The following is a 19,504-nucleotide window of genomic DNA, read 5'->3' on the forward strand; positions in this document are numbered from 1 at the left end:
ATAACATACAAACCATACTTAAAGGTGTATGAAACTCAAGAATTTTCCAAATTTATTAAAAACTGTGGTAATAATCGAGATAATTAACTACTCGTATAAAATTTGAATTTTTTCTAAACATGAAGTTTAAAATGTAACAGCTCAATCATTTTTCCAGAAATTAAATAAATTCTAGAGTTTCATACACCTGTAAGTATGGTTTGTATGCTGTGCAAAATTCATCGAAGAATCTCTCTTATGTATGAAGAAAACTGTACCTACAGCAACAAATGCAGCCAATAGTAAGTGAAAAAGTAATCAAATTTTACATGTAATAAATGTATTTATTTATGTTTTTGAACTTCCACTGCTATGAGTGTGAATCCTGAATCCTTCTTGGTCATGCTGATAAAGTTTTATGAATTTATTTGTAAAAGCATGGCCAGTGGAAACTAAAATGTGCTGTGGAGCCTCTCCTGCTCCAAGTCGGACCCTTTGACGCCCTACCACCCTTAATGTGACGTCACCGCGTCTTTCCGTTGACGGCCACAGTGCAACAACATCGTAATCAGGTAGTATACTGCAAGGGACTCTTAAGTTCATGGCAGAGGTTACTTCCCACTGCACTTCTCAGGTCTTCTTCCATTCCATTCCTATATAGGGGTTGGGAAGAAAGCACAACTGCCGCTTTGCGTGCTGTGATTAGTGAATTCTTGTCTTTGCAGTCCCTACGGCAACCTTACGTACGCGGTTGTAACTTTTTCACTTAAAGTTGATCTTGAAATGTTGTAAGTAGGCTTTTGCGGAGCAGTTCACGTTTGTCTTCAAGTGCCAGCCGGTTTGGCTTTCCTATCATCTCGCATGGATCAAACAACAAAACTGTGACCATTCGTGGTACCCTTCATTGTATACGTTTTACATCTCCATTTAGCCCTGTTTGCTATACATCCCACACACTTGAGAAACATTCTAGAATGGGTCGCATGAGTGTTTTGTAAACAGTCACCTTTGTAAGCAGGGCGCATTTTCCCAGTACCCTACCAATGAACCCAAGTCTACCACCCGCTTTACCTACCCTATGTCAGCATACCGTTTAATACCTCTACAAATTGTTACAAACAGGTATTTATATGAATTGACTGATTCTAACTGGGATTCGTTCATACTTTAGCCATAGGATACTGTTTATTGAGCATAATTTTATATTTTTGAACATTTAAAGCAAGTTATATGGGTACGTTAGAGTTATGGCTACTGTAGTGTTCATCGAGAGGTATGAAACATATGTTGGCGCCCATCATCATGTCCATATTCACACGTAACATGAGAAACACATCATAATAACGGACAAGCATTCACGGTGGTACTGACGCACACGCAAGGGAGGCCGCAGCACAGTCTCCGCATTGACCTCGTCTGTACGCCCTCATCTGTATCGAAGTCTGCAACTTGCTGGTTTTTTTTTTGTCGATTTTGTCCACTACCTTTGGTTATCTGCTGTTATGATTCTTTAACTACTTCATTTTTAAGATACTAATTGTGTTGTCAACGGTCCTGGCCATCTTTTATTTATACTACAACGCATTATGTGTCCAAACGCCTAAATATGACTGTCCTGGAAACTCCACACCTTCTCGTCGGAGGACCGTGCAATGTCCTGAAATTCTTCCCTGTTTTTTGGGATTGGGTTTGGGGGGGGGGGGGGGTTGAGCACCCGACACTTGCGCTGTGTGAAGTCGCAGCAGGTGATGTGTCATGTGCCTGCCATAGTGCACGATTCTGGATGAATGAGTCCGTTTCATTTCCCCACACTCCTGCGCCGTGTACTGGGGAAGGCAATAATGACTGTTTCTAGTAGAGTCTTGCTGGGAAAATCATAGATTTTCTACTCACTCCAACACACAGTACTGATTATGAAACTTCTCATCGCTGTACATAGTATGTCTACCTGTTTGTATCAAAATATGTCTTCCAACCCCACATCTGAGAGAGAACTTAGGAGGTGAGGAATTTGCTTCAGAGAAATAGACACGTGACAAGGACACTGCAGTAAAAAAATACAGCGAATCACTCTTTCGCACGCGCAGTTCCAGTCAAGCTTGTGGTAAAGCTGTACTTTTTATCAGTCAACATACTGCATTTGGCAACTCCGTCCACAACATATTCATTTCGGTCTCCACATGTCCCGGTCCCTGTGTAATCTGGTTGAAAGTATCTTCGTCACTTCGGCAGGGAATGAAACGTACAAAAAAAGAACAATAAAATGGAAGTTTCTACAGCAGATACACCAGATGTAATCCAAAAACTATAATATATTTCATGGAAACAGAGAGTCAAACATTCAGTAGACAAAGCAGTGATTTGAGGTGTTTTCGGTGATCCTTAGTTGCAAGGGAAACGACGGAACAGCAATTACCTGTACGTGTCACCTACTCCCGACAGAGGTTCCCCTTGCCCCTCCCCAACAGCATACAAAATATAAGAGTGACCTTTCCTACCACTAATTTTACATTAGGTGGCACTTTTTCGTAGACACCTCAAAGTACAGTAGTGGCCGCCTCTTTGGTGTTGAGGTGCAACAGGACTGCAATCTGAATTAGTGGGTGGAAAAAAAACTTCTCGAGAAGTCGGCTATAGTGATCAATATGCTGTAGTCTTGTAGAAGTGCTCCCATTCTTTCTTAAGCGAGTCGTTACAAACTCAAAAGATCGCTTAAATTCACTCCTGCAAAATACAGCGCCGTTAACTGTACAATAAAGCCTTGCATAATGTCGTAAGTTTGTTCCAGTCTGTGTATTAGGTCAAACGGACCGTTATAGTTTCTTACATAATGGCCCAACAACTCTCTCACTGGCGTTAAACGCTAATTGCCTGGCCATTTTCTTGTAATTTATTTTAGAGCCGCTGCAGTGACTGCGAGGGCAAGTACGACGCTTGCGCTGAGGATCCTCTCGTAACGGAACAGGTGTGCCAACATTCCCACTCCTTGCCAGGTTACGGATACGTTTGTCTTGTCTTAGCCTTTTCCAGCCATTCAAACATCGGGCAGGATTGAAATAAGTTGAAATTTTTATGCCTGATTAATTCTGATCGTGTTGTAGTCGCCTTTAGAAGGATTATTTCAACGTGACACGTATCTTAGCTTTAGATATCTGAAGATCATCTCTTTGATGCCCGAAAACAACGTATCTTGATTATAACCGGAAATTTATTCCACAGCTATCGCAACTAAATAATACCGTAATTATCCGAGGCGTTGTTCCGTATAAAATATAATTAAAAACTGGTAAAATCTTCTCAGTAATGATAGTACGTATAAAAAATACAGATACAGTTCATTTAAAAATTCCTAAAGGTATAGTAATTAGTATTTATTTATTATGTTTCTAAAAGAACAAAGTTACATAATGAACTGCTCATGAACACACATTTTAGCTCTCAATCTGTATTTTGGTTAGTTGGTTGATTTTGGGGAGGGGGGGGGGGTGGAACTAACAGCGAGGCCGTCGGCCCCATCGTATTGAGGATGGATGGGGAAGGAAGTCGGCCGCGCCCTTTCAAAGCAATCATGCCGGCATTTGCCTGAAGCGATTTAGCGAAATCATGGAAAACCTAAATCGGGATGCCCGATGCGGGTTTGAACCTTCGCCTCCCGAATGCGAGTCCAGTATGCTAACCACTGCGCCACCTCGCTCGGTCAACCTATAGGAGGGTAATTCAATAGAGCTGAAGTCGAGGTAACTTCAGGTTTGTTTGGATTCCATTTCGTAGTCGCAGTGTTAACTTCATCCATTTTATCAAAACCTTTTTTTTATTTCAGTGGTCTTATCGTTTCATTCTCATGTAGGAATGACTTTTCCGTTTCTTTTATTTCGTAATGCTGCCTGGTTCTTTTCGTTCGCTAATAGTAATTTCTCGGCCACACAACTCCACTGACTATTCATTATCTTCTTCACGAATTCCATCGCTACGATTAGCAAACAACCTGTAAACCGAACCTTTGTGACGCACCTAGACAGTTCGTTCTTCACTCTCAGAGAGCACAGGATAAGAACGAAGAGTAATTCAAAAGAAACGAAAGTATTGAGGTGTGGCAGAAAAGAGGTTAATGGAAAAGTTAGCATCACAACTAGGGATCATGTAGTGGACAGAGCTTGGAAACAAAGTGACGCACGATGGACGACGAAAGTAGAATATAAGAAGCAGACTAACGCAGGCAGATTCTTCGCAGAAAACGGACTTAACTTTAGAAAGAAACTTCTGAGAATGTACACCTGCAATGCACCATTGTTTACAAACGAACCATGGACTGTGTGAAAACCAGAAAAGAACAGAATTGTGCTGAACGGTGTTGAAGAAGGATGCAGAAAATTAAGTAATAATAACGTAGAGGAGATTCTTCAAAGATTGAGCTAGGAATGGAGTATATGCAAGACACTAGCTAGGAGAAGGGATAGAGTTATAGGACATGCATTATTAGAGAGAGCCGTAAAGGCCAATAGTTGTATAGGAAGACAGAGATTAGAATATACGCAAGAAATAACTGAGGACATTGAGAGTAAATGCTACTCTGAAAAGAAGATTTTACCTGAGGGGTGGAAATCAAGGCATTGCACTGATATTTATTTTGATTTACCCTTGTTGCAGGATATTCACGTCTCGTTATTCGTAACAATCATTTCCACTTTGTCGACAGCGGTCTAAAAACGCTGATCTGCTTACAATTTTTTACTCTTTGTGTTAGTTGGTAAGCATTTTCGGTACCCAACTTGCACACAGTTTGCGATATCCGTGCATTTTCCTGATTTTAGTGTTAATAGTGGTTCGTCCAGTACGAGGAAATTCATTAGCCACAGCACCAGTCGCCCACTGCCATTTCCAGTTTTCGTCCACTTGGTGCATCATTTCATCGTTCTAAATAGTGGACACCACTGTCTAACCTTTCCTTCACTCGTTACTGCAGATGGCCCTACATTTTCACAGCTTTTTTTCTGAGCCGCTGTCATTTAAATATAAGCAAACGGCCCTTAACTTTCAAACGTGACCCGTACTACTATGTACACGATCCGAAATATTCACCAATTCACTGCAGCACATTCCTACCAAAAACGGGCTACGTCGTGTGCATCAGACTGGATGGTTCTTCCCACATTCCCTCAAACGCCTAGACCACTTCTCCTATGCACTGTCATCTCCCCCATTCTTGAAAACCTTGTCCTGTTGCCACACATCTATCTACACACTCCGCCTCTTCTACGTCTCCAAACTCTCCATATCCTTTCCCAACGCAGTGCCAATGACCTTACCTTCCCAGACCTTGAACTCATCCCCAATATCTATCCTTTCACATAATCATAACTTACTCTATTCATCCCATTCCATCCCACCTCAAAGAAAGCTCTAACCCACTTTATCCTAGCGCAACTGGCATCCCACTCACCTCCTAACGGTCATGTCGTACCTGGCAGTTCCTTCACACACAGACATCTCACAATCGTTTCCACACATTACCCTCCCCAATACTTCTCGCATCACAACTCCCCCCTCCCCGACCCCCTCAGTTACAAGAAGCCCCCAACAATACGATTTTTCGGTTTCAGTCTTCTTACTGGTTGAATTCGACTCTTGTGCCAAACTCTTCAACTTACAGTGGCACTCCACATCGTATATAAAAAAATATAATTCACGTCATAGCACTATCATTTTGTTATAAACATCACGACGTATTTCTACCTTAATTTTTTTCATTTGTTTGACCTACTGTGACCTACACGAAATAACTAATGCCTTCTTCCTTTGCTCCTTTCTTTCTTTCCAATAGTTTTTCTATTATTTTCTTATGTGGTTCTCTTCTTTCTCTCGTCCACATTGGCTCTGTCTTTTTCTTTGATTTCTCCTGGGATCCCTTGATTCTTTTTACTTTTGCTCTGAACTTTTCTCTTTCTCCTATTTGTTCCCGTTATTTCCTTTTCCCTCCGGTCTGGCTTAACTTCTTTAATTCACCTCATTGATGTTTTTGGATTTCCAGTAAAAAAGTTGAAAATTCTTTTTGTTATTCATCTTTCATATAGCATGTTTATGTGGCCACAGAATACAATTACTCTCCTTCTCATTGTGTCTAATGTTCTTTCTATTCATTCATAAACTTCTACACTGATTCTTAATTTCCATTTCACATAGGCATATTTTGGTCTCAAAATTTTTTTCTATTATTTTCCCTTCCTTCTTTTATATTCCACCTAGTCGTTTGTCTGTATTTAACGAACTAGATTCTGAAGCATACAAGCATTTTGTTCTAATGAGAGCATTGTACAAACGGAGGATTGCATTTACGACTGTTGGGTTCTTGTTACATTGGTTTTTTGTTAATTGAAAAGCCGGTTCTATTTCTTCGCCCTTATTAAGTTTGTTTCTTTGTCGAAAGCATTTAGTTGGATTATTTCATCCGAATATTTAAATTTTGTAGCATTTTTTATTCTTCCATAATCAGTTCAGACATTTTGATATCTCCTTCGCATCTGTAGTATTCACTGTTTTTTTTTTTTCAAAAGATTTACATAGGTCTGCTTTTGAAGCTGTGTAGCAGATTTAGCGGCAAGATGGGAAGATCGTCTGCAAAGTCCGAAGACTAAATTCTTAAACTCTTTTAAGGAGTTGAATAATGAAAATTCTTCGCAGATTAAAACTGTATGTCGGACCACGGCTGAGAATCTGGGACGTTTGCCTTTCGAGACACAGTTTCAATCTTCCAGAAGGTTTCATATCAGCACACTGCTGCAGAGTGAAAATTCATTCTGGAGTTGAATAACGTTTCCCTATCAGTCGAATCATATGCTTTTTTAAAAAATCTGCTCTTGTTAAGTTAAAATGCAATGTTTTATTCCATTCCATTCTGGCCGCTTCGAACAGCAACCGCTTCGTATTATTTCAAACTGAAAAGGAGTCTGGGTAACAAAAGTTATTTAATTTCATTAAAGCGTTTCGTCGTTTTGGGACATCGTCAGAAGTAACTGGATACGAAACCGATCCGTCGTAGAGTCACAAAGAATCCTGTCAATCTCTCATTCTTCATGACTGTGTGACGGATCGGTTTCATATCCAGTTACTTTTGCATAATCCAGTGATACCCCAAAACGCGTTATTGAAATTAAATAACTTTGCAATGCAGACTGCTTTCCAATTTTGCGCAATTTTTTAATGCCGTAAATAAGGAGTCGCCAAGTCGGCCGCTTTCGGCCCGCCCACAGCGGAGAGAAATGTAAGTAATTTGTAGAGACATCGAGTAACGAGTAGTGAAGGCACGACGATTTTTGCCGGCAGCCGCCCCTGGAATGTGCGCGGAATCTGGGCCTTCCGGATCGGCATCAACGCGGTGTCCCAGTTGAGACGCATTCATTAGGTACACAAAGAAAGGCCGAGGCGGGATCTGGGAAGCGGGCGGCGGGCGGCGAGTAATTGCGGTGAAGGGGAGGCGCGCCGCTTCCCGGCCTCAACATTGACCCAGGCGAGGCAGACGAGTGGGGGCGGGGCGCTGCGGTGCAGGCAGCGGCAGCGGCCGGCGGGGGGCGGGAGGCGGGGGGCGGGGGGAGTCGCCGCGTAGCGTCGCGTCCTCGTTGTCGCCAATACCAGAAACTTGAAAGGTGTGGAAAATACCAGCCCACCTGTTGCAGAATTAAAGGCTTACTAACCATATACCGTGGTTTCGACAAATTTAAATCTGTCATCATGAGGAGGAAAGTAAACTCGTAAAATGACGTATTGACATAACCGGATGATGAAGCGATGCGATAAACATCTTGTCCTGTTAAAAATAAAATCTTTTACGATAAAGGCCTGCAGTATTGGGCAACTTCTTTCAGTTACGCATTTTTATCTGTCGATTTATACTTGTTCTATCAGCTTTTCAGTGTTTTCTGTACGTTCCTTTCTTCGCCCCCTCTTTCCTTGCCTTACCAGTCTACCTAACTTTCAGCATTCTGCTGTAGCACCGCATTCCCGTTCCTATTGCTCCATTACTATACAATACCTTACTCCAAACGCACACTCTCAGAAATTTCTTCCTCAAATTACGGCTTGTGCTTGATACTGTTATGCTTCTTTTGGTCAAGAACGCCCTCTTTGGCCACGTTCTTCTGCTTTTTATTTCGTCCTTGCTTCGTCCGTCATGGGTTGCTTTGCTACTAAGGTATCGAATTTCTTAACTTCCACTACTCCCCGATCACCAATTTTGATGTTAAGCTTCTCGCTATTCTCATTACTTTCGTCTTTATTCGGTTTACTGTTACTCCTGAGACATACTTATTAGTCCACCAGAACATGTTCGAACTTTAAGAGAGATTTATTGTATGCTGTGAAGTGTGTCCTTGCGTACAAATGCTTTAGAATTCCCTCTTTGGCACCCATTGTATAAAAACCTGTATTTGTCACATTTATTACGACAGCCGAATGTTGGGATCATGCCCAGGATCCTTGTCTGTTTCAGGAACAAGAACTCTAATTGTAGATCCTTTTCAACTAACTGGAACATTTTGTCGGAGACGACATTCATTTTCTTCACCTGGGACTCTACATTTTTCTTTCAGTCCTGCCGACCAATAATGGCTTTTTTGGTATTCGTGTGAAGGGGGCTTTAATATGCGTCCGGAATGCTTGTTCCTCTACCTGAGTGTAATTCTCACAGATGCCACGAATGTAACGTTCACAGCCTGTATATTTTAGAGCATTCCAGGAGCAAAATAAACTGCAGATGGAAACCCGTGTCCGAAACAGTTATCCAGCGCGGCAACAGAGCACCGCATTCACAGGGGACAAGGCCTGTCCATGCAGCAGCCAGCTGCATCTTCTTCTCCTGCGGCGATCGTGGCTACGAGTCGTCCTCACCGAACGGCGTTCCACGTGCTGTCCGACACCGCAGACAGTCACGTTTGCTGCCGAAGGGTTCACCCACGTGGGGGGCGTGCACGCCCGTAACTTGGACGCTTTGTGGTGTCATTCGGTGACGTCGCCAATCACAGGTTCCTGCCCTAGATTTGTTCCTCAAGACACTCTCTGCAACCTCTAGAAGTTCGTCGCAACATTTATGGAACACCCTGTATAAGCGGAGAAGAGGCGAGTAGGGGATCGTTCTAGCGATGAAACGGGCCACAACTTCGGAAATCCACTGACGTAAACGATTTCGACAAAGGTCACATCACTATAACACGGCGCCTTCGAACAGGAAGCTCAGAAAGGAGGTAGCTGCTGAACTTATGGAACACCCTGTATAAGCGGTGAAGAGGCGAGTAGGGGATCCTTCTAGCGATGAAACGGGCCACAACTTCGGAAATCCACTGACGTAAACGATTTCGACAAAGATCACATCACTATAACACGGCGCCTTCGAACAGGAAGCTCAGAAAGGAGGTAGCTGCTGAACTTATGGAACACCCTGTATAAGCGGTGAAGAGGCGAGTAGGGGATCCTTCTAGCGATGAAACGGGCCACAACTTCGGAAATCCACTGACGTAAACGATTTCGACAAAGATCACATCACTGTAACACGGCGCCTTCGAACAGGAAGCTCAGAAAGGAGGTAGCTGCTCAACTTATGGAACGCCCTGTATAAGCGGAGAAGAGGCGAGTAGGGGATCGTTCTAGCGATGAAACGGGCCACAACTTCGGAAATCCACTGACGTAAACGATTTCGACAAAGGTCACATCACTATAACACGGGGCCTTCGAACAGGAAGCTCAGAAACGAGGTAGCTGCTGAACTGTCCGCATACTACTGTCCCGAGCGTACGCAAAGTGGTTAAAGGACTGTGAAACGAAGAGTAGGTGGCAAATGTGTTGGACGTCGGAGCCTCGTCGCCGAACGTCTTGTTCGCGCTGTAAAGTGGTGTAGGTGGTGACCTGTAGCAGATCTCACGAAAGAGTAAAACGCTGGTACGGGTGAAATTGCTTCAGTGCTCGCAGTTCAGCGCACGCTATTTGTACGTGGGGCTGCGCAGGAGACGATACCTGCTTGTTTTCAAGCTGATTTGACGTCAACGGCAATTGCAGTGGGCACGAGAGCATCGAGGTTGGAACAGGGATGAGTGGAAACGAGTCGTCTTGTCAGGTGAATTACGTTTCTTGTTGCAACAGGTCGGAGATGGTGCCCGTATACGCCGACATGCACCGCGTCACGGAAGCAGTCTCATCTTATGGTGGACACTCACCTCGACTTGCATAGAATGTGTAGTCGTAAACAAAGGCGCCATAAGACCTGTGGACTACATGAGCATTCGTATTGTAGTTCATATTTTAGTTTTGACCTCAGTACCTGTCCTTATGGAAAACAATAATAAATTATGGTTGGGTCCACCTTTTTACAAATAAACAAATTATTGTTTTGCTTTAACACCCAACATGTGTTTCGCCACGGTTGTGGCATCCTAATTGGGTTTTTCCTTATGTTTCTCTTTTATTTTGCATTTTATGCCTCCTGTGGCTGCCAACCATAATCGGCCACAGATGTAAATTACTACACCATGTCATTATTGTAGTAGTTGGCTATTAGTGTGTGCCGAACGTGTTTTTGTTGTTTTTGTGTTGGACAGACTTTTTCTCCCGCTCATTTGTGAACACTACGTCTTGTTAGCTTGCTGTGGCTTGCACACACATTTTACTGCAAAATTTTACGTTTCTGATGCGCTCCCGACTTTGTTCAAAAAGTACACTGGAAGGTGCCCTTTAGTAGAGTACACAGTAACTTAGTTGCATAAGGAAAAATGTAAGGAACTGTCGTAATAACAGTGAAAGAGGACAGTATATGACACAGGTCACCCAAGACGCACGGTGTAATAGATATGCAGGGATGTCAAGATAGGAAAGACATTCGAGGGAGAAAATACACAATTTGAGTTGCAGTTTGTAGTTGTACCAGAGCGTCTCTAGGGGCTGTGCTTATTTGATGCCGAGCACTTTTTGAAAAACGCGATGCTTCGCTTGTAACGATATAAATAGGAGATTCCGCGCAGCGAGTGTCTCGGAGAGGGGCACCCAAAGTAACGGTCGGCTGGGGCGCGAGCCTGTAATTTGAGGCGCACGGCGCCGCCGTGGCTTGCTTCGCCGTTCTTCCGAGAAAAACAACCGCAGGCTGGGGGCGGGGGGGGGGGGGGAGACGGACGCTGACGGCGGCTCTAGACGACCAGCAGCCAGCGGCGGCGACGGCGGCGGGCGGCGGCAGCCTATTACACTAAAGAGCGCGCCCAAATTGGAATCGTGTTCGGCGCGGTCACGCAGCCCGCTTCGGCGTCCGTCCGCCGCAGCCGTGGCGGCGCCACCGTCTGGCTGCTCGCCCAGAGGCCGAGCGGCGGCGCCGAGGCGAGGTTGGCCGCGCAGGGCGCTGTCGGTCCAGTCGGGGAGTTCTCACCTACCTGTGCTCCCGATAAGGTGTCAAAGTAGGGCAAAGGCTGGAAAATTGTTGTAAATACTCAAAAGTGTGAAACCGAGCACTTTACAAAACAAAGAAGCTACGTAATCAACGAATCACAACTGGAATCAGACGACTCATGGGGAAGATCCGGGCAAAGTGGCCAGGCTAGCGTATTCGTATTTTTTATGCAGACTAACAACAGACGGAAATACATATATATAAACCACTGATTACAATCCACAACTACCCACGTACAATTCGTAACAGTTTAGTCATCTTAGAATCAAAGTAAGTACTGTCAACAATGCAGTTATCAGAAAGTGGAAAACCGGACACTTTGCCCCCTCACGTCGGCCAAAGTGGCCACTTAGGTATAAACTCAGCAGTAAAGGATACAAAAACTATTTTAACAAACAACTAAATATATTTTATTATAAAACATTACTCGAATTGCACTTTTCACAAATAAAAGTAGAATTTTTTTCCTCAATTCTGTACAGAGTTCGTGAGTCCAGTGGCAGCACAACTGGTACTTAAACTAGTGCTCGTCTGGCGTTGAATTCGAACTAGCCGAGCGGTCTGAGGCGCTGCAAATGGTTCAAATGGCTCTGAGCACTATGGGACTCAACTGCTGTGGTCATAAGTCCCCTAGAAGTTAGAACTACTTAAACCTAACTAACCTAAGGACAGCACACAACACCCAGCCATCACGAGGCAGAGAAAATCCCTGACCCCGCCGGGAATCGAACCCGGGAACCCGGGCGTGGGAAGCGAGAACGCTACCGCACGACCACGAGATGCGGGCGAGGCGCTGCAGTCATGGACTGTGCGGCTGGTCTCCCCCAGGGCATGGGTGTGTGTGTGTTTGTCCTTCGGATAATTTAGGTTAAGTAGAGTGTAAGCTTAGGGACTGATGACCTTAACAGGAAGTCCCATAAGATTTCACACACATTTTCTTTCTAATTTTTTTTTTCGCCGTACATGCACTGTGTGTCTTTGTCGTTGCCGTCAAATAGAGTTCTTCTAGAATTGTCTTTCCTGCGCTTCACAGTTTTCTTGTTGCTGGCCTTCTTGTCTTCGGACTGCTTTCAGTTTTTTTCTTCTTTTCACTTTCATTTTTTTTTTCTCTTTCCTTATTTGCTGCTGCTACACCACTGTTTTAAAGACTTTCTGTGAGTACCGCCGCGCAGCCCTTCCTTCGGCCGCAGTTTCACGTTTTCCCCCTGTATTAAGTAGCCGGAAGCCACCACCGAGATGGCCACTTTGTCCACATCGACGCCTTTATGCAAGAGCTGTACACCCGGGTCCGTTTCTGCCATTAGGCAAAACTAGGCGGCCGCCCAGCGCGGCAAAATTTTAGCGGCGACAAAGGGCGGAACAAATTAATTTCAAATCAAACAGCGAAAAAATTGACCAAATGAGGAGAAAAAATGAGAAAGTGCAAAAATTGAAAGATCTAATTATTTTCAAAAGCCTACGGAACAGTTAGTTAATAAGTCTTTACTTACTTTGACGAAAGTAAACACATTGTCTCTAGCTACCTCACAACTAAAGCAGTCGCTATTGAATACAAAAAAATGGTTCAAATGGCTCTGAGCACTATGGGACTCAACTGCTGTGGTCATAAGTCCCCTAGAACTTAGAACTACTTAAACCTAACTAACCTAAGGACAGCACACAACACCCAGCCATCACGAGGCAGAGAAAATCCCTGACCCCGCCGGGAATCGAACCCGGGAACCCGGGCGTGGGAAGCGAGAACGCTACCGCACGACCACGAGATGCGGGCTATTGAATACAAAACGGAAACAAACATCCCTTTTATTCATCTCTGTCGAACGCTGCAGCGGGACTCGTGTGGTGACCAGCGATCGTCTTGCGGTTTGATGCCACACCTCCCCCAGTCCTTCGTTTTGTTTTTGTCTTTCCAGATCATTTGTCCTGCATCAGTTGAGAACTGTCCCCACAAAATGAGAACGTCGGGTCACCGTTCCTACCGATTAAAAGTATGTCAGGGGTTGTGTCCTGTTGTGCCGTTGCATGGTGGTGTTGGTGGAGGAGGGCAGCCCGGCGGGGAGGGGGGGGGGCGGGGGGGGGGGAAGGAGGTTCGTTACTGCGGAGACTGGCAGTAGTAAAAGAGGGGGGGGGGGGTCATTTTTCAGTTCTCTGCTAAAGCAGGAAAACACCAAAGACCCTGTTTATATCCTCTGATAGCATGACCGAACTTTCAATACCTAAAATAGTATTATGCAGTCAAGATATGGCATATACACTCCACTAGCATGACTGAACTTTCAATAACTAAAATAGGATAATGCAGTCAAGATACGTCACTTTCAACATAGTTTCTTCAAAAATCCATAACGGGCATTCCCTCTCAATAATAAATTTGAAGACAGACATCAACTGTCGCGCGAAAGCCTATTCACAAAATTTGAAGAACGAGTATTATGTGAGGAATGTAGAAATATAGTGCAGCACCTCCTTCCCCAACTGCTGCTCCCGTAAGACAAGATTACATTTATTGCAGCGCACACACAGGTGCCTGAGCGGTGATTTGTACGCCATCCACGCGCAAATAAAACGGAAAGAAACTCTAATACATGGGACAGTCGGAGGTATCCTCTGCCATGAACTTCACAGTGGCTTGCAAAGCATGGACGTAGACTTACGTGTAGAGGAAGATCAGATGTGGTGTTCTTTAAATTAGTATCCAGTTCCTGTGTCGAAATACCATCTTTTTAGTGGTCAAGTTGTCATCTCCAACCAAACGTTCACTCTTTCTTCATCCCAAAACGTTTTGAAAACGGGAGTAAAAATCTTCAGACAACCATGATCGCTTTTGTAGAGCATTTATTTAGATTGTCGGTTTCGGGAAACTATGTTGCCATCTTCTGATCTGTAACGCACAGACCTAGGTTTCAGTAGAATGTGCTTATACAACTCAGGTGTGACATTCTACAAAACCCTTTTTTTTTTTTAAATAGATTCATAACGTACCTTACGCGCTAGACTTGAAAGAATCTCGTCCATGTGCACAATACATCGAGCCAAGTCATAAAGAGACATTTCAAGAAAATCCTAGGGGTACTATATAGGCATATCATTAGTAAAATTGCCGTTATATAAAAAACACGCGTAGTGCGTCGATTGCAAATGCTCACGTTCAGTTAACAGCGAATAAAGACTGAGATACGGGAGTAAACGTTACAGATATGATAATCCACCAGGTGGCTCTGTAGTAGTAACGAACAGGGATACATCGGATCGTATAAAGAGTAAGTACAGATGCAGATCAATAAATTCGTTTACAATGAACTTACACATTTTTACAGTACACTAAGTCATCAAAATCAGAGTAGATAGAAAATCAATTTTTTTGTTAACAATTATTACTCAGCGCAACCTACTCTGCAACAGCCTTAGAAGCTTTCAGTCTATTTCTGACCACCCTGTATATTATGTAATCATAAATTATGCACGTTTCAGAGAACAGAGTTTAAGAGATTTTCTTTACGAATTTTCTATTACCTCTGCTTCTCAGGAAGCAAATATGTCAACTAAATATGTCAGTTCCAGTTCTACATTCTGTGTATCAAACCGTGACACAAGAAGAACGGAGGCAGACGAAAAATGAAGTCTGCGCCGTTTTATGGCAACATCGCTCAAAATCCAGTAAAATACAAAGTGAGAAATACAATTATTACCCATTTAAATGATTATGTATGGTTCAGAACGATGACTAAAATAATACACCCGTACAGAATCAAAAAGCAACACGATGATTATTGCTTGGACGGGGTTTCACCGCCGCTCAAGAACATGCGTGACGGTGACATTGTTTAAGGAAGGTAGAGTGGAATTCCTGGAATAATGCAGCCCCGGGATAAGTCGAGAAAGTCACGGGCCTGAAATCAGACAGCGAAAAATGATCGAAGAGTGGTTTGGGCAGGTGAAATCGACATACAGCCAACACAATTAGTATCTCCAAATCTGGTCTAGTCATGACGTGTGATTGCCTCGAATCACGATCCAATACGGTTTCACAAGTGCCGCTAATTCGGTTGCACAATCGGCCGGACAATAGACGGCGTTAATGGGAACATTTATCACGCGTTCTCAGAGAGGGATGAAATTCGGTGTGGTACCGGTGGAGGCGATAAAGCTGGTAGTTGAAATGCCCGAGCGCCGACGTACAGCCGATGACCTTAATAAATCTAACAGATTGTTTTAAGCTGCCTAAATTTTCATTCAGCTGTCATTCTGCTAGAATACGTGGAAGGATATACGAACGAAGGCTGCTTTAAATAAAAGAGAATGTGAAGGCTGCCTCCTTCCCCCTCCCCCCCTCCCCCCCTGACCCTAATTAATGAGGCTACGCACTCTGCTAAGGTTTTCCATGAAAAATACGTCTCGTCTGAGAGGAAATGCTGAGACAAGCAACTGCAACAAGCACGTACAGCATGTTATCCCAACGTATCTTCAATTCTTCTAACGCTGTTCTTTGCCTGCACCATTAAAATCAACTATAGTGACTTGAGTTCATTGTAAAAATGATATAAAAGTGTACCCGTGCATTTACATCAACGATACAGGTCCAAAAATTCGACGGCTTGCTGATAATGCATCAGCAGAATTTAAAAAAAAAATTGATGGCGTATTATTGAGAGTTGTGCTGCTCCTCATTCTCATTTAAGGAAGAGCTCCTATTTTAGCTCGTAATGTAGCATTCTCAATATATTTCCAAAGTCAACTGCATCTCCGTTTTATAATGTATACAGTAACAAGAAAGAAGCGAAAAACAATAACTTGACTAGTACTCATGTATATACTGCTAATTGCAGCCTTCGAGTTGGTTGTAGATAAAGAACTCCGCCGATGCATTTCTCCATAAACTCCGCGCTGCAATTTCTGACGAACAACTTAAGTGTTCTGCATTCTATCCGCCGACGTGAGACAATATTTGCGGGCCAGATTCATTTCTTTCCTATTTACGCTGTCAAAATGCGTTTCAATCTTAAAGTAGGCTGTAAGAAACAAGAAAAGTCTAAAACTCCTATCGGAAATCGATGTTCACTTGTTGCTTCCATAATTTATTCTTAAATGACAGCGTATCATAGCCTCTCTACGCCTGCAGACGTACGTGTCACAATAACAGAAAACATGGTCTGAGGAAAGAGGTTTACTTTAATTTGTCGTGAGTTGAACATTGAAATTTGCGGCATCTCTGAATAACGGATCAAATGAACATTTGCGGCAGGGTAGAACGGTGTACCAGATCCGGACAGTTTTAATGTCACTAATGTTTATCGCTTCGAACACCTCGTTAAAGAATAAAATAATGCCGTCTCGATGAAACAGAATTCCTAATATCTGAGAAGGCGAAACAGAACATCTCAAAACAACAGTCGAATAAAAGAGAATGTGATGTTGAGTGAAAGGTGATAACCACTGCAGTATGCATTTATTGGACACATGGAAGGCACAAATTGAGAAACACTGCAAATACAACGATTTCACTGGGCAGCAACTGTATCTTGACGTTAATGTTGGACCTGCTTCGTTCTTCTTAGGAAACATAATTTGAAACTATTCCGGACTTCCATTCAAGGTCTCTCCAGATTACAACTCGCTCAGGATATGATGGAAGACATAATTCTGACATAACGAGTAGTGTTGTTTTCAGGCTTCAGTCACGTGCTCGAAATGTATACGCCGCTTTTATCGGACCATTATTCGTCATCAACAGCAGGCGATCGTTTCGCGACAACCGTAAGTCGGCTTAACTCCGCAGATACTCTCTGGTTGATTGATTGGTTGTTGCGTGTAACTATAGTACCTGCGAGCGTTAGTAATGCATTTTCGATTGTTGTGTTGGTAAAAGTCTGACGTTTTCTCAGACTGCTGTATGTCTTCTGCCGACTTCCACCACACGCATGAATGAAACATTAGTTCAACGTGGCTGTCTCCTCTAGCGTGGTCTTAGAACAATAACAGATTTTTTGTGTAAATAAATACAGGTGATTTAGAGCGCCTGTATTATCTGTAAGTTCTGCTAAATTACCATTATGACTGTACCGATATTGCTCTGTCAGCGCACGCCAGTCAGCTCCCGTTACCTGACGCTGCGATGCTGGTCTATCGAGAGAGCGAACAGAGATCGTGGGTCGAATACTTGTAACGGCACGCAGCATAAGCCGTAACTCGTGCGGGATTACGCATGTCAGGATCGTAAGAGACTTCACTTGTGGCGCGGAGTGATTTCATAGGTCGCGTTATTTATAGAGGCGCTGTTGCTGGGCTGTTGGTTAATGGTGGGCCTTGATCCTAGGAGCAAGGGGCGGGGCCCACGCCGAGCCGCGAAAGGCGAGACCACGAAGGGCGGGGCTGTGCGGCCTCCGACTGTACACACCGGCTGCCGGGTGATCTTCCGATCTGCCGTCCTTCCACCCGGCACTCGCCGCCACAACACCTGGCCGAACGCGCCGTTTCTGCCGCTTTGTCCTCATCTCAGCACCAGCGTCCCCCAATAACTCGCCGAGGGGGTGGTGCTGTGGTTACGGCACCAGACTGGCATTGCGGGGTGGAGAGGCGGAGGGGGAAGGAGGGATGACGTGAGGGGGGAGGGGGAGCCGGCGAGCGAGCGGCGCTCACATTTCCAAGGAAACTGTGGAATATTCCGTTAACGAAAGAGTACGGAATATGGACTGACAGTAAATCAAATAAGACGAAACTAACGAGAAATAGCAGAATCGAGAACAGCAAGCAACTTAACATTAGATTGGGGATCACGAAACAGTTGAAGTTAAGGAATTCTGCTACCTAGGCAGCAAAATAACCCATGACGGACGGAGCAAGGAGGACATCAAAACCAGACCAGCACTAGCAAGAAGGGCATTCCTCGACAAGGGAAGTCTGCTAGTATCGAACATAGATCGTAAAGTGACGAAGAAACTTCTGAGAATGTATGTTTGAAGCTCAGCGTTGTATGGTTGTGAGACGTGGACCGTGGGAAAACCCGAACAGAAGAGAATCGAAGCCATTGTGATGTGGTGCTTACGGCAAGAAAGGAACAATGAATTTTTTTGTTGGTGTTGATAACGATCATCCTCCTTTACCTCCTGTGCATTACTGCAGATGACGTGTCACTGAGCACATTGGTCTGTGCATGCAGTACACGTGAGGCGCCTAGTTGTTTCCACTGCACTGTGTGGAATACGAAGGTTCTGTTGTTGTTGTTGTTGTGGTCTTCAGTCCTGAGACTGGTTTGATGCAGCTCTCCATGCTACTCTATCCTGTGCAAGCTGCTTCATCTCCCAGTACGTACTGCAGCCTACATCCTTCTGAATCTGTTTAGTGTATTCATCTCTTGGTCTCCCTCTACGATTTTTACCCTCCACGCTGTCCTCCAGTACTAAATTGGTCATCCCTTGATGCCTCAGAACATGTCCTACCAACCGATCCCTTCCTCTAGTCATGTTGTGCCACAAGCTCCTCTTCTCCCCAACTCTAATACTTTCAAAAACGACTTCCTGACATTTAAATCTATACTAGATGTTAACAAATTTTTGTTCTTCAGAAACGCTTTCCTTGCCATTGCCAGTCTACATTTTATATCCTCTCTACTTCGACCATCATCAGTTATTTTGCTCCCCAAATAGCAAAACTCCTTTACTATTTTAAGTGTCTCATTTCCTAATCTAATTCCCTCAGCATCACCCGACTTAATTCGACTACATTCCATTATCCTCGTTTTGCTTTTGTTGATGTTCATCTTATACCCTCCTTTCAAGACACTGTCCATTCCGTTCAACTGCTCTTCCAAGTCCTTTGCTGTCTCTGACAGAATTACAACGTCATCGGCGAACCTTAAAGTTTTTATTTCTTCTCCATGGATTCTAATACCTATTCCGAGCTTTTTTTTGTTTCCTTTACTGCTTGCTCAATATACAGATTGAATAACATCGGGGAGAGGCTACACCCCTGTCTCACTCCCTTTCCAACCACTGCTTCCCTTTCATGCCCCTCGACTCTTATAACTGCCATCTGGTTTCTGTACAAATTGTAAATAGCCTTTCGCTCCCTGTATTTTATCCCTGCCACCTTCAGAATTTGAAAGAGGTTCTG

The sequence above is a fragment of the Schistocerca cancellata genome, chromosome 2, assembly GCF_023864275.1.
Source record: "Schistocerca cancellata isolate TAMUIC-IGC-003103 chromosome 2, iqSchCanc2.1, whole genome shotgun sequence".
Classification (NCBI taxonomy): Eukaryota; Metazoa; Arthropoda; class Insecta; order Orthoptera; family Acrididae; genus Schistocerca; species Schistocerca cancellata.